Source organism: Drosophila willistoni, unplaced genomic scaffold (assembly GCF_018902025.1).
Source record: "Drosophila willistoni isolate 14030-0811.24 unplaced genomic scaffold, UCI_dwil_1.1 Seg872, whole genome shotgun sequence".
NCBI lineage: Eukaryota > Metazoa > Arthropoda > Insecta > Diptera > Drosophilidae > Drosophila > Drosophila willistoni.
Genome location: NW_025814768.1, coordinates 95,472 through 111,549, shown reverse-complemented (window position 1 = coordinate 111,549; position 16,078 = coordinate 95,472). Strand labels below are relative to the sequence as shown.

At 44.9% G+C, this 16,078-nt stretch overlaps 1 non-coding gene across 1 annotated transcript; it reads right to left on the bottom strand.

Annotated features, from left to right (window-relative positions):
- Positions 1-15,377: 15,377 nt before the first annotated feature.
- Positions 15,378-15,557, bottom strand: LOC6637522. The gene has a single exon (XR_006955372.1). It is a non-coding gene; the product is annotated as a 5.8S ribosomal RNA (ribosomal RNA).
- Between the last annotated feature and the right edge of the window lie 521 nt (positions 15,558-16,078).

The window sequence follows — 16,078 nt, the reverse complement described above, 5'->3', positions numbered from 1 at the left end:
CCCATCTCTACTTTTGTAATCTCACTCCGAGGTCCACCCAATTTATGTGTTGGTTGCGACAACCTTAAGTCACTGGTTTATGCCTATAATGTAATTGCTTATCTGTGCCTATATATATATATAAATAAATAAACATTTAATAACTTCAAGAAACACTAACGTCTTTCATTGAACATTTTGGTGACCCCGACATTGGCGGCTCCAAGTTAAAAGAATAACAGACTTGGTGAAACCGTTATCAAGCGAGAACATTTGGTCAACTCAGGCGACCAATCTCTCAACAAAAAGGAAACTGGTCAACTAGGCGACTACTTTCTTTGCACGCTTTGGACACGACAATCCTAAGCGAGGGCACAAATTGATGAACATCTCACATCAATCTGGGGTCCCGACTAAAAACATCGCAATTGATTAACTTGGCAATCATTGCGTAGCCACCTTGGCGAATAAAAAAGATTTATTGGAAAACTAGGAGTTGGTTTTCCGCAACGGGGTAGCAGTGCATACCCATTGAATAAAAGTTGATCAACTAGGCGATCACTTTATAAAAAACATTTAACAACGATTTGTGTCAACGAGGCGACCAAATCATAAAAAGTTATTTTCTATAAAATAAAGTTTGATCAACTCAACTCTGTTGCATTCCCTGGCGTCAGCAATATTTGACCTAGTTAACTCGGTCAGTAACCCAGGTAGTACGCACGAGTATAGATTTGGCATTGATCAGCAATTTTTGAAACAAAGAAAAGAAACTCAAAAAATTGGTTTCACTGTCGTGGTAGTTATCAGTGTAAAAGAATAGGTATATTGGAAATAAAATAAACTATTATGTATTTCTTATTCTTATTTGTGCTATACTTGACCAATTTTAGGAACGAGTCGGAGCGTTCCCTGTCTTTGACAAAATAAATAAACTCCCATCGGATCAAGTACTAGTACAGATAAGCAATTACATAAGAATATAAAAGAACATGGAGGAGTTTTATAAACAGCAGACAGAACGAGGAGAGGCACTCCAGGCCTTCATTCGGAATACCAAAAAAGATTCTTTCGCCAGGAAAACGAAGCCATCTTATTTCGAGGAAAAACTTGAGCTCCTGGAATACATGTGGGAGAACTTCGAGAAAAGTCATCAGGAGTTGATGGACAAATTAAATAACGTGCCAAATGAAGATGACTACTTTGTAACGGACTATTTCAGCAAAATGAAGACGGTTGTATCTAATATAGTGGAAGATTGGAAGGACCATTTGGCAAAAATAAAACTAGAGAGACAAGCTCGCCAACGAGAGGAAGAGCGAGTCATGATCAAACCACTGGTTCGCAAGCAAAGTGCTCTGCTGGAGTCATTGTCCAGGACATTAAGACAAATTGTGCCTGAAGATAAAATGACTTACAAATCGGTAGTCGACAAATTATGGATGCAAATTGAAGAAATCCATTATGAGATTCATCGGCTAGCTGAAAATCCAGCCGAAGCCGGATATAATATACCTCCGTTTGTTGCCGCAGAAAATACAATGCTGAAATTCTGTGTGGCACCAGCAGAAAATGTAGTGATACAATCACCACCTGTATTGCAATCGATACAATCATTGCAATTACCCAAAATTCCCATTCCAAAATTTGATGGGGTTTATCTGAAATGGCAACAATTTCATGACATCTATAAAAAGGTAGTTCATAAGTCAAATGTATCCACGATTCATTGCAAGCCTTAAAAAATGTAGGCGTCAATATGGAATCTTCAGATGCTGTCATAATGTTTCATATGACAAGAAAATTGGATAGATTCAACCACGCACTATATGAGCAATCTCTTTCCAACACAAGGGATCTGCAGGAAGTAAAGGACTTCCTATCCTTCTTGGAACAGCGCTTCCTAACATTAGAGGCTGTCCCTGTGTGTACTGAACACCGAGATCAAGTCAGCATTTGCCTTGAGCTGGCCTTGGGACACCTCCGTTATTATTTGAGAGATGTACCGCCCCAGTCAAACTCCCTACCTGGCAATGTCCTTGAATTGGATCATACCTGAGTAATTGGAGTTATACCAAATATTTCAAATTAAAAATACATAAATGCACTCTCTCATTAAAGAATTTGTTTGCGATTATATAACAAACTCGTGATACTTTGATCAAGAAGCTTGCATCAAAACTCAATACCATACGATATAATAAATATATCCGTATAATGGCTAGGAAATGATACACGTTCCATTTAATCAAGTAAGTAAGGAAACAATAAGAGTAGTGGTATTTCATTGGCGATATCAAACACAAGGAATAATATCTCCCACTTATTCTACACATCTTATGTCTCCGTACACTGCCAGATTAGAGTCAAGCTCAAAAGGGTCTTCTTTCCCCGCTAATTATTCCAAGCCCGTTCCCTTGGCTGTGGTTTCGGCTGATAGTAGATAGGGACAGTAGAAATCTCGTTAATCCATTCATGCGCGTCACTAATTAGATGACGAGTCATTTGGCTATCTTCTAAAGATACGAGCAACCAACTACTGGACAATCTCGTATGCACGATTCGCTGCATCATCGGGACAATGAAGTCCCACAGCGCCTACGCACTAAAACGACCTCTTTTTGACAATGCGATGTTTGTACCTTTTTAGATAGAATGCCAAGGTAGACGGCAAAAGTATAAGAGAAACTAGAGGTTAGTACATCTAGCTTCGAGTATACCCAGCACAATACATGAAATATTTGAAAGCCGTCACTCCGCCATTTACTGCTCTGACGCTGATGAGTTTGGTATCTTCAGCGATGAGGAGATCTATTGCAATCAATCGTTTTACCGACTGACCGCTCCAGATTCCTCTCCAGTTGAGTGTAACGAATGAAACTCGATTTCACCTGTCACTCCGAAAAATCGCCGCATTTGTGATCTTATGTCAGCTCTGTCATACCTTTCGACCTTGCGCTGGTGCGCTTGGTCTAAGGAATGTCCGCCTGTCACAATCTAAACGTCTATCACATAAATGTGATTCTGTCGGATTCCCACCAGGTCCTCCGGTTTATTTAAGCCCGAGTCGCATTGCAGACTTGGTTCGATATGGACAACGCAGCCTTTCCGTTCAAGTCCCCGCTCCCGTGCGTACGATAGCATTTTTGCAAGATGTGAAAGAGAGCCATAGTTACTCCCGCCGTTGACCTGCGCTTACTTGAATTTCTTCACTTTGACATTCAGAGCACTGGGCAGAAATCACATTGTGTCATCACCCGCTAGGGCCATCACAATGCTTTGTTTTAATTAGACAGTTGGATTTCCCAAGTCCGTGCCAGTCCTTAATTGATTGTTAATTGATAATCGTTATTATTTAAAAGAACTAATTAAAAATTAGTATTCTTAAAAATTTTAGCAAGAAAGTTCCACAATTGGCAACGTAACTAACTATCCGGGAACAAATAACTATCATAAATGATCGAAACTCTATTTACCCAGAACGAGCACATAAACCATGTTATTGTTTCCCAATCAAGCCCGACTATCTCAATCTTCAGAGCCAATCCTTATCCCGTAGTTACGGATCTAATTTGCCGACTTCCCTTACCTACATTATTCTATCGACTAGAGACTCTTCACCTTGGAGACCAGCTGCGGATATTGGTACGGCCTGTTGAGAAGTTTGCGTATCCCCACCATAAATTTTCAAGGTACGAGGAGAAAATATCGACACAATAGTGTATGTCATACTCTTCTAGCCCATCTACCATATCTCTCTGTGAAAGACTTCCATGGTAGTACGGCTATAAAACAGAAAAGAAAACTCTTCCGATACCTCTCGACGGCTTCTTTATGGTCGTTCCTGTTGCCAGGATGAGCACGAAGCCCATATTTAATAACAAACGGATACTCAACAGGTTACGGAATTGAAACCGTATTCCCTTTCGTTCAAAATTATTCAAGTGTTTTATTATTTATTATTTCCTTTGACATTTTTGAAACTTGAAAATTTTCGGCTTTCGCCTTGAACTTAGGACCGACTAACTCGTGATCAACCACTGTTCACACGAAACCCTTCTCCACTTCAGTCCTCCAAGGTCTCATTCGATTATTTGCTACTACCACCAAGATCTGTACCAATGGCGGCTCCATGCAGGCTTACCCAAACACTTCTAAGCACACCATTGTACCTTCCTACTCACTAAAGTTTCAAAATTTATATTATAAATAATATAAATCATCTACTTTAGCGGTAATTTATAGGTATACAACTTAAGCGCCATCCATTTTAAGGGCTAGTTGCTTCGGCAGGTGAGTTGTTACACACTCCTTAGCGGATTTCGACTTCCATGATCACCGTCCTGCTGTTTTAAGCAAACAACGCCTTATATGGTTTCTGTATGAGTTGTTAATTTGGGCACCGTAACATTACGTTTGGTTCATCCCACAGCGCCAGTTCTGCTTACCAAAAGTGGCCCACTGGGCACAATATATCATAACCTTAAACTTCATATCAAGAAAGTTAAGGTTCTTACTCATTTAAAGTTTGAGAATAGGTTAAGATCGTTTCGACCCTAAGGCCTCTAATCATTCGCTTTACCAGATAAGATTATTTTATATAACATTTAAATGCAACAGCTATCCTGAGGGAAACTTCGGAAGGAAGTTGGCTACTAGATGGTTCGATTGGTCTTTCGCCCCTATGCTCAATTCTGACAATCGATTTGCACGTCAGAACTGTTTCGGTCTTCCATCAGGGTTTCCCCTGACTTCAATCTGATCAAGTATAGTTCACCATCTTTCGGGTCACAGCATTTATGCTCAAGGTACGTTCCAGTTAGAGGTATGAATAATATAAATATCATTATACATAACATAATCTATACATAGTTAAAAAAGTAATCCCATTATTAGTCAAGTTAATTATGCTATTAGGTTTATATCCCAATAACTTGCACATATGTTAGACTCCTTGGTCCGTGTTTCAAGACGGGTCCCGAAGGTATCCTGAATCTTTCGCATTGTTAATCATACAAGTGCATAGAAAAAACACAGAAAATCAATGATAATCATGCTATAATATAATTCCGAAAAATTAACGCACTGTATTCATATAAATCTATCAACACTTTATCAAATTAATGACATTTATTCTATGTTAAAATGCAAGCAAAATAATTTAAATAAACTATAAGTCATATTTTACGATAAATTTGGTTTATGTTAATAGACTACAATGTCCTTATATGGAAAAAATGCACACTATTATTGTTTGTGGAGGGGCGGAAGGACCCGACTAAGCCTGAAATGGTTGGCGGGTGCCAATATCTTCAGGGTCTCGTACGTGAGTGATTAAAACGCGCGAAAACCTTCGTTTTAATTAATGATGTTTTATTGAATTCACTAGGTATACCGACACACACACGAAATGGTTCGGTTTAAAAAAGATTGACAATTCGAGAAAAATATATAGGAGATGAACGGGTGTTCGGGTGAAAATCTCGATTCGTAATAATGGCGATGCCCATTGGAAAAAACCCAGTCACCCCTCCTGGTGTGACCGTAGATGCCGGGGATCAGAAAACCCTCCTCACTCCTCACTGCTCTTCGCCGCTCACTGCTGTTCACCCGGTGGCGTGAGCATACCGCCCCCCTTGCAACATGTTGCAATTGCCACCCCGGACATATAAAGGATGGGGGACGGCAACGTCCTGGAGCGCCTAGATCCCACAGGAGCCGGAGACGACCCATCCGAACACGGTGCTCTGGGCTGCGGGCGTACCGCTATGACCGGGCACACAGCCTGGTTGGATGACCTCAGGATAGAGGTCTGCCCCGAGCACCACGGACACCGACGCCGGCCGATAGAAATAGGGGTCGGCCAGGATCAGGGTGGCGAATTTCTCCCGGACCGGCGCCGCCACTTCCCGGGTGGGAGTGCGAATGAACAAGTCCTCTTCGACCCGGAATATAACGTTCCGTCGGAACGTCTCGTCGGACCTCGACTCGAGGACGGCCGTACAGGCTTGGTCGACCCCGACCTTGGTCACAGCTAACCCCAGGGACCGGGCAAAGGAGAGATTGATGCGGCTCTCAGCCGCACACGCATCGAGAGCCATTGCCCAACCGGAGGACTGCGGTTGGCAGGACAGTCGTCGTCCTGACGTGGAGCAGGGAGGATGGAGAGATTTCGGGTGCGCCTTCTGGGGAAGCGGAGCGATCGGACGATGATCGTGATGGGGTGATTGGCTGCGACGCCGGGTGGAGGCACGTTGTCTCGGTGGTTGGTCGGCCATGTGGAGCAGGGTATGGTGCCTTTGCCCGCATCGTCGGCAACCATGGCGAGTCCGGCACGCGTCGGATGAATGCACGTGTGCCAAGCAATTGGGACAATACTTATTGATAAGCACCGCCCGGAGCCGCTTTTCCCCTCGGAGGTTCAGGAAGCGCTGACACTGCCGGAGTGCATGAACCCCCCGACAGACCCGGCATCGGTACACGTTCGTGCCCTGCGGAGCAGCTCGTTTGCTGCGGTGGTGCGGCAGACGCGTGGGGGCCATGTCGCTATAAGGGGCGAGCTGAACGAACTGTAACGAAAAAATTACGTAGGGGGGAGTGGATTAGTCTATGCACGGGAAAGAACAACATGCACGAAGACGAGGACATTCGGAGGGAACATAGAGGGATTGGGAGTCACGATAAGGTTTTAGGCTCAGGACTCCTGCTGTCTTGCAACAGAATGAGCTTCGCTACGGATCTTCGGATAGACCCACGCGCGGTGGTGACATCAGCCACTCGGACGAGACCGTCAGCCCCGGGCAGAGTGCGCTCAATTCGCCCTAAGCGCCACTCGTTGGAGGGGAGGTGATCTTCGGACACGATCACGAGATCGCCGGTCTGGATGCTGCGAGTCGGTGATTTCCACTTGTTCCGTTTGTGAAGCTCCTTGAGGTACTCACTCTTCCAGCGGCGGCAGAAAGCCTGCTGGATTGCCTTAAGTCGTTGCCATCGGTTGATCAGTGACATAGGCTCGACCAGAATTTCCGGTTCCTCAATGGATAAGAGCGGTCATCCAATCAGGAAATGTCCCGGGCTTAGGGCCAGCAGATCCTCTGGATCCTCGCTCATGGGAGAGATTGGCCTGGAGTTTAGGCACGCTTCGATCCTACACAGGAGAGTGGAAAGTTCCTCGAAGGTGTATTTGACAGTGGACGAGGACTTAAAAAACAGGGTCTTAAACCTTTGACCCCTGCTTCCCACAGTCCTCCCATATGGGGCGCGCTTGGCGGAATGAACTGCCAGGATAAAATGTGCTGGGGAAATGCCTTCATTATATCAAGCTTGGTGGCGTTCAGGAAATCTTGTTCGAGCGCCTTTGAGGCCCCTACGAAGGTTTTGCCATTGTCGGAGTAAATGCGCTGTGGGCATTGTCTCCGTGCGACAAACCGAGAGAAGGCTGCAAGAAATCTTTCAGTGGTGAGGTCGGAGGTAGCCTCGAGATGGATTGCCTTCGTGCTGAAACACACAAAGACGCAGACATAACCCTTAGTTATGAGACACGCACGCCCGGTGTAATTTTTAATCTCGAACGGCCCTGCGAAATCAATGCCCGTGTGGGTGAAGGGCCTGGAGTACGTGATGCGTTCTCGAGGGAGATCACCCATCATCTGGGTCTGTAGTCGTCGACGATGAACGATGCAGACTTTGCACCCCTTGAGGTGGGACTTCACCATGTTCTTGATCCGTGGGATCCAGAATTTGGTGCGCAGATACCGCACCATCAGTTGATTGCCGCCATGCAACGTGATGCGATGGGCGAATTCGACAAGCAGGCGAGTGAAATGAGTACTATAGGGGAGGAGAATAGGGTGACGTTCATCATATCGGAGGGACTCAGCGGCCCGGAGGCGTCCGCAGGAGCGGAGTAACCCATGCTGGTCGAGAAATGGATTCAGATTGAGTAGCGTGCTGGATGATGGCAGGGGTCGCCCTTCCCCCAGGGCCCGTATCTCCGCGAGGTATTCCCGACGCTGAGAGGTCCGAATCAAGGCGCGCTCGGCGGAGAGAAGTTCGTCATTGGTGAGGTGAACCGTGGAAGGCGTCGAAATCCTTTTGGTGGCGAAGCGTAGGATGTACGCGATGACTCGTAATGCCCTACCATAATCCGAGAAACGTTCGCTGACGTCCTCGAGTAGGGTGGTCGCGGTGGTGTGGCACTGGGCTCGTTGCTCCAGCTGGGTGTCTGGGAGTTCGTTATGGGGATTTGGCCAATACTCGGGGGCTCGCTGGAGCCAGTCCGGCCCATGCCACCAGAGTCTGCTGGCCGATAACTCGGCCGCGGAGACTCCACGGCTCGGCAGATCAGCGGGGTTGTCCTCGGAGCGCACATGTGACCAGCTTTGGCCACTGGTGCTTTTGGAGATGCTGATACCCGATTGGCCACGAAGGTGGACCAACTGCACGGGGGTTTATTGAGCCAAGCCAACACGATGGTAGAGTCGGTCCAAAACTGGGAGGTTGCAGGTGGGATTGGGAGTTCACGAACGATCGACGCCCAGAGATCGGCTAGCAAAACCGCTCCGCACAACTCCAGCCGAGGCAGCGAGACTGTTTGGACTGGAGCTACACGGGTCTTAGCCGTTAATAAATGGACGTCTACTTGATCGCCGTACCGAACCCGCACATATAGGGCTGCTCCATACGCTTTCTGTGACGCGTCACAGAAGCCATGAAGCTCCCACGAGAGCTTATCGCTGGTGTTTAGCCAACGGGGAATGCGGAGTCGACTGAGGCCTGGGTAATCCTGCAGGAATTCGTGCCATTGCTGCAGCAGGAGAGGCGCAGAACATCATCCCAGCCCAGTTCGGTAAGCCAGATTTGTTGCATGAATATCTTCGCTCGGATGACAAATGGGCCTAGCCAACCAGCGGTGTCAAAGAGTTTAGCGATATGGGACAGAACCTGCCTCTTGGTGATCGACTCCTTCAAGGGGGGGTCCGCTACGGTGAAGAAGAAGACGTCCTCGGCAGCTTGCCAGCGGATGCCCAAGGTTTTTGCAGTGCTCGCGTCTTCCAGCTCGAGAAAGTCCTCTCGCAGCAGGTGCTCTCTCGGAATGGCTTGAAGTACTTCCTTCTTATTGGATGTCCACTTCCGAAGCGGGAAGCCCGCAGATTGGAGGGCCGCTTGAATGGCAAGACGGGCGTCGGCTTCAGTGTGAGCGCCGGCAAGGACATCATCAACATACATGTAGTTCCGAAGGATTTCGCTCGCCTGAGGATACATCGCTTGCACGTCTTGTGCCAGTTGTAAAAGGACTCGGATCGCCAAGAATGGCGCGCAGTTAACCCCAAACGTGACAGTTTGTAACTCATAATCCTGAATATTGCCGCAGCGGTCTCGGTAGAGGATTCGCTGAAAGGGGGTATGCCTGGGGTCGACTCGGATTTGTCGATACATCTGCGTTATGTCGGCGTTGAAAACGAATTGAAAGAACCGCCATTTCAGTACCTGAAGCGTGAGGTCGGCCTGAAGAGTGGGGCCGGTGTGCAAGACATCGTTGAGGCTGACGCCTTGTGTGGAGGGGCTCGACGCGTTAAATACCACGCGTACCTTAGTGGTGGTGCTATCGGGCTTAAACACCGCGTGATGGGGGAGATAGAAGTTTTTCCCATCTTGAGGCGGCGTCACCCGAATCATGTGACCCAATTCCTCGTACTCTTGAATAATGGCATCGTACTGCGTTTTTAGGACGGGATCCTTGAGAAGGCGTGCTTCATTCCGCAGGAATTGAGCCAGCGCGATCGGTCTTGAGTGGCCCAAGTCAACGCTATTCGGACCTTTGAACGGTAGAGACACAACATATCGCAGAATACGTCATCCTCCTTTTCCGGTTTTGCGGGAAGGTCTTCCACCTCCCAAAACTTGGTGAGGAGTACATCAAGTTTTGCTTCTGGCCTAACTCGCGTCTGTGCCGCGAAAACTGATCGAGACACCGGAGGGTCAGGCATGATAGCCCCACACAGAACCCATCCAAAGATGGTTTCTAGCCCGACGAACTCACCAATATCCTTTTTGATCCGTTCTCCGAGGATGTGGGGAAACAGGTCTACACCGATAATCATGTCAATAGGCGCGGGCTTGTTGTAGTACGGGTCAGACAGGGGGCGATCGAGGCACTGCGTCGGAACCGTATTAAGGAATGGAGCTGTTGGAATGGCCCCTGACAATTTGGATACGACCAGGGCGGAGACTTCAATCTGGTTCAGTCTGTCACACGGGGGAGACAGCATTAGCAGACACACCTTGTCAGCGCAGCCTCCATCACTCTGGCCCATGCCAGTAACCGCAGCGTCTACTGGGTAGAAGGGGGGCTGGACCATGCTGAAGACACGCTCGGAGAGAAAAGTTGAATCGGCCCCAGAGTCGATCAACGCCCGAATATGGTGATCCACACCACGATGGTGCAGCGTGACAATCGCAGTGCCTAAAAGGCCTCTGCCTGGGGTAGATGCAAAATAACTTTGAGCATTTGTGAGCTGGTTGCTCGTGGACGGACGCTCTGTGGCGCTGGATGGTGGGACTTGCGCAGCGGACGGCGAGGACACGGACACATCACTAGGATGCAACAGCGTATGATGGCGTTCCTTGCAGGTATGGCAATTATGCGCACTGGAGAAGCCCTTCACTTGATGACCGCGGGCAAAACAGTTCAGACAAAGTCCCTGCTGTCTAATGGTTTCCAGCCGCCCGTGAACAGGCACATCAAGAAAACTAGGGCAGAGCCGTATTGGGTGATTCTCCCGATGGCACAGCTTACAAGAAGCCGGTTTGAGCTGGGCTTTCGGGATAACGCTTGGACCTTCATCGTGGCAGAGAATTTGTGGGGGCCAAAGGGGATGGCTTGCACACTTGGGGCCGACTTATGTTCTTCGGTGGCATCCAGGACACGATACCGATCGGTAAGAAATTGGTTCAAATCGGACCAATTTGAGACGACAGTCTTATTTGGCACTGATTGCTCCCACAGGAGGATTGTGGCCTTCGGCAATTTGCTAGTGCAGATGGCGATAAGTAAGACATCCCAATTCTCCGTACTAACACCCGAACGCTCAAGCGCGCTAAGACACCCTTGAAACGCAGTCTGCAGCTCTCGCAAGGATTTGCCCGACTCTTGTGCCACCGCGGGAATCTGAAGGAGTTGTCTGGCTTGATTCATGACAAGCAGACGGCTATTTTCGTACCGTGCGGTGAGGTTCTCCCACGCGGCCTGGAAACCCTCATTCGTCAGGGGGGACTTAGCTGCGATGGTTCTCGCTTCCCCTCGCGTCTTGGTGTTCAAGTGATAGAGCTTCTCCACTTGTGACAAGTACGGGTTGGCGATATAAATGGCGGCGAACAAATCGCGGAATGTGGGCCATGCTAGGCTGTCGCCATCAAATGTCTCCACCTCACACACTCACACTCGTCATCTGTGCCGAGAGCTGTTCGATGCGTTCTCCGAACACCGTCCCGCATCGCACATACGCCGCATAAGCGTATTCGTGCTTCGCCTTGATGCGGCTTATGTTTGCCAAGTTTCCTCGTCGGTGTGGACTGTCAAGGCCTTGTGACAACGGGAGTGTTCCATCTCGACAGTTGTCCAAAGGGATTTGAGCTGCTCTAAGTGCATTTTAATGGAAAAGAAGGGCACTTCAGAAGTTAGAGCTTCACTCTCCCGAGCTTCAATGCGTCGCACGCCAGAATGAAATCGGAGAGGGACATTCTGGAGTGTTCTCTGCGCTGTTGTGATACGGATCGGGTGACGGAAGCGTCAGAACAGTGCGTCACAACAACGTGCGGGATCTGGGTCTGGGTTGAAAGCTTGGAACGACCTTTGTGTTCACTCGAGTCTTTAACCGAGAATCTGCGACCCTGAGGGAGGCTGGACGAAGACGGACGGGATCTTGGGGATTCGCTGCGGCTGCGAACAGACGAGAACTTGCGTGAAATATCCGTACGCTTCACGGTCGCCGGAGTTATCGGAGGCCGAACCTTCTCCGGAGTTGAAGAGGGAGACGAAAGACCGTTAGACTTCGGCGCAGTCTTGGACGGCTCCGTGGACATACTCAGGGGACGACCTTACCGTCGAACACCGAGTTTGTGGGTTTTTCTTTTTTTGTTTTGGAAAAAAAAACCACAGGAAATGAGAAGTGGACTGTATGAGGACCAAGAGCTTTCTCACTGTGCACCGCAGGATTGCGGGAGAATTATCTCGCGTGGGGCTCGGAAACGGAGCCCTTTTAATGGGGATAGATGCGGAACAATATACGAACGCACGAGTGCGGATCAAAACTTGCACGTAGACAAAGCTAAATGATTACAAAACAAGTTTGTATGGATTCGTAAGTAACGCTGGGAGTACGTATAAAAAAAACACGGAGGAAATATATAAACAAAGATGTATAGGATAAAAGAAAATACGTTTTTGTATAAATCTGGATCTGGATATATATATGTGCGCACAATACTGGCCGGAAAAATTATATATATAATTTATAATCATGGACGGATGTATAAATATGGGCCCGATAGTGCTGGAAAAAATATATATATGTATTTATTTATAAATATGGGCGGATATATATATGAGCGCAAAAGGCTGGCCGGAAAAAATATATTTATAATTTTTGAATATGAATGGATATATAAATATGGGCCCGATAGTGCTGGAAAAAATATATATGTATTTATTTATAAATATGGGCGGATATATATATGTGCGCAAAATACTGGCCGGAAAAAATTATATATATATAATTTATAAATATGGACGGATATATAAATATGGGCCCGATAGTGCTGGAAAAAATATATATGTATTTATTTATAAATATGGGCGGATATATAAATATGGGCCCGATAGTGCTGGAAAAAATATATATGTATTTATTTATAAATATGGGCGGATACATATATGAGCGCAAAAAGTTGGCCGAAAAAATTATATAAATGATTTATAAATATCGACGGATATATAAATGTGGGCACGATAGTGCTGGAAAAAATATATATGTATTTATTTATAAATATGGGCGGATATATAAATATGGGCCCGATAGTGCTGGAAAAAATATATATGTATTTATTTATAAATATGGGCGGATATATAATCAGGCGAAAAAAGGGAATCGGAAATAATGTGATTTGAATTTGGCGCGCTTGAGCCGCCTATCGATATCACGACTCGACTCACGTGTCACCACTACTCCGAAAACAGCTGTCGGCCGTTGTTTATATTTTGATGTTGTTGTTTAATTATGTTAATAATTTTTTTGTGGTTGTGCAAAAAAAAGAAAACCAAGAACAAAAGAACGCTTTTACACACCGCGAGTGTTGTGCGCGAAGGCAAACAAAACAAACGATCAATGCATGTGGACAACTGCTTGATCTATGTATGTACGTACATGCATAAGTACACAGGTGAGTATATAGATATGTGTGCACACGCGTTGTTCACAACAAAAATAACGTAAGTAATCGTCATTTAATTGGAGGTGGGGTGGTGTTAAATCAATGCGCGACACCGAAATGGATTATGTGTTGTGGATATGTACATATGTGCAATGTATGACTATGTAAGTATGTATGTACATATGTAAGCAAGTGCACCGGTTTCCAAGACGCGCGTGAGGAATTAATTTCGCACCTAATTCGAACGCGCAAGAAATCGCGGTGCATACGTTAAGTGCTATTAAAAAAAAAACAATATTTTTTTTGGCCTTTTGTGTTGTGGTAAATGTGCGAAGGGATTATATGTACATGGATATAACAGATGACGATGTGTGTATGTACGTAGATACGCGCGTGCGGAAATTAGTTTGGCATTAAAAATAATTATTTCAACACATAAGAAAACGCGGTGAACACTTTGATTATTATTTTTTTTCTATTTTTTATAACACTTTAATATTTTTTTTGTTTTTTAACCTTTTACGCGGACTTGGCAAACAGCTGTGGAAATTACATGTACATGTGAATGCATATGTAAAAAAGGTGGATTTGGACAAGTGCGGGGAAAAAATATAAATAAAAATGGAAATGTAATGTAAAACGAGAACGTTGGACAAACACGCTAAGGATTAGGAACTACCATGGAACCTTGGAACAGGTCAGGTATGTACATACAATATGTAAAAGTGTGTAGGTCGCTATGGAGAAGCGGGAAAACCTCACACTTTTATTAGTATGTAGGGGCAAATGAAATGAATAATGAAATTTTTGTACTTATCAGGAATTCCGCCGATGCAAGCTGGAGGAGCGGAAGGATATCCGGCTCGAAGGACCAATGTTTGTGGAGGGGCGGAAGGACCCGACTAAGCCTGAAATGGTTGGCGGGTGCCAATATCTTCAGGGTCTCGTACGTGAGTGATAAAAACGCGCGAAAACCTTCGTTTTAATTAATGATGTTTTATTGAATTCACTAGGTATACCGACACACACACGAAATGGTTCGGTTTAAAAAAGATTGACAATTCGAGAAAAATATATAGGAGATGAACGGGTGTTCGGGTGAAAATCTCGATTCGTAATAATGGCGATGCCCATTGGAAAAAACCCAGTCACCCCTCCTGGTGTGACCGTGGATGCCGAGGATCAGAAAACCCTCCTCACTCCTCACTGCTCTTCGCCGCTCACTGCCGTTCACCCGGTGGCGTGAACAATTATTATAATATTATTAAAATATTAAAACTCTAATGATGAATTTTCCATAATGGATATTCAGGTTCATCGGGCTTAACCTTGAAGCAGTTTCACGTACTATTTAACTCTCTATTCAGAGTTCTTTTCAACTTTCCCTCACGGTACTTGTTTACTATCGGTCTCATGGTTATATTTAGTTTTAGATGGAGTTTACCACCCACTTAGTGCTGCACTATCAAGCAACACGACTCTTTGGAAACACCATCTAGTAATCATTAACGTTATACGGGCCTGGCACCCTCTATGGGTAAATGACCTCATTTAAGAAGGACTTAAATCGTTAATTTCTCATACTAGAATATTGATGCTCCATACACTGCATCTCACATTTGCCATAAAGACAAAGTGACTTAGTGCTGAACTATTTTCTTTTCCCTAGCCGCTATAGGAAAATCCTTGTTAGTTTCTTTTATATGGGTAGTCCCATATGAGTTGGCACAATTATTTTTTCATTTCATATCAATAAGAAATAAGAGGCAATTCTAGATTAAAATTTAATATTTTTTATGCTAGACATTCCTCAGTATCATTTGATTTGAAAAAGAAAATTATACATCTTCGTTTTTCTCATACATATGTGAGCCAATGTGTTTCAATTATTATTAATATATCCAATAATATACCATATGCTTTAATATTTCGTAAAATATTAAAACAACTTATTTAGCATAGTCTTACAACCCTCAACCATATGTAGTCCAAGCAGCACTCTAAAATTAATTAAAGTACCATAACAGCAAGGACTGCGATATGCGTTCAAAATGTCGATGTTCATGTTTCCTGCAGTTCACACGATGACGCACAGTTTGCTGCGTTCTTCATCGACGCATGAGCCGAGTGATCCACCGCTTAGAGTGATTATTAAATTGTTTGTTTATTTCATTCCGTCAATAATATTTTTATTCAAAGAAATTAAAAATACACAATTTTACTGGCATATATCAATTCCTTCAAGAAAATCTTAACCCAAACGAATGCTGCGAAATGTCTTAGTTAACATAAGTGATTGAATACTGGACTTCACAAAATTTAAAAACTTGAAATTTAAAGTAAACTATCAATGTATGAAAACGTTAACCTTAAATGCAGGTACATTTGGGATGTTGCTTTAACCAATGTATGCCCAAACCAACTAAGGCAAAACATTACGCAATGCCTGTATATTATGGTACATATACACGCAGATTCAGTCTCTGATCGGAATACATAATTTAAGAAGAGTTAATATATTTTTTTTCTACCGTCAATTGTTATATATTTATAATCATTTTACTTTATTTAAATTTAATTTAATTTAATTTTTCAAATCAAATATTGAATTAAATCGACTTCCCCTGATCAGATTTAATAATAATAATAATCAATTTCATTGTCATTT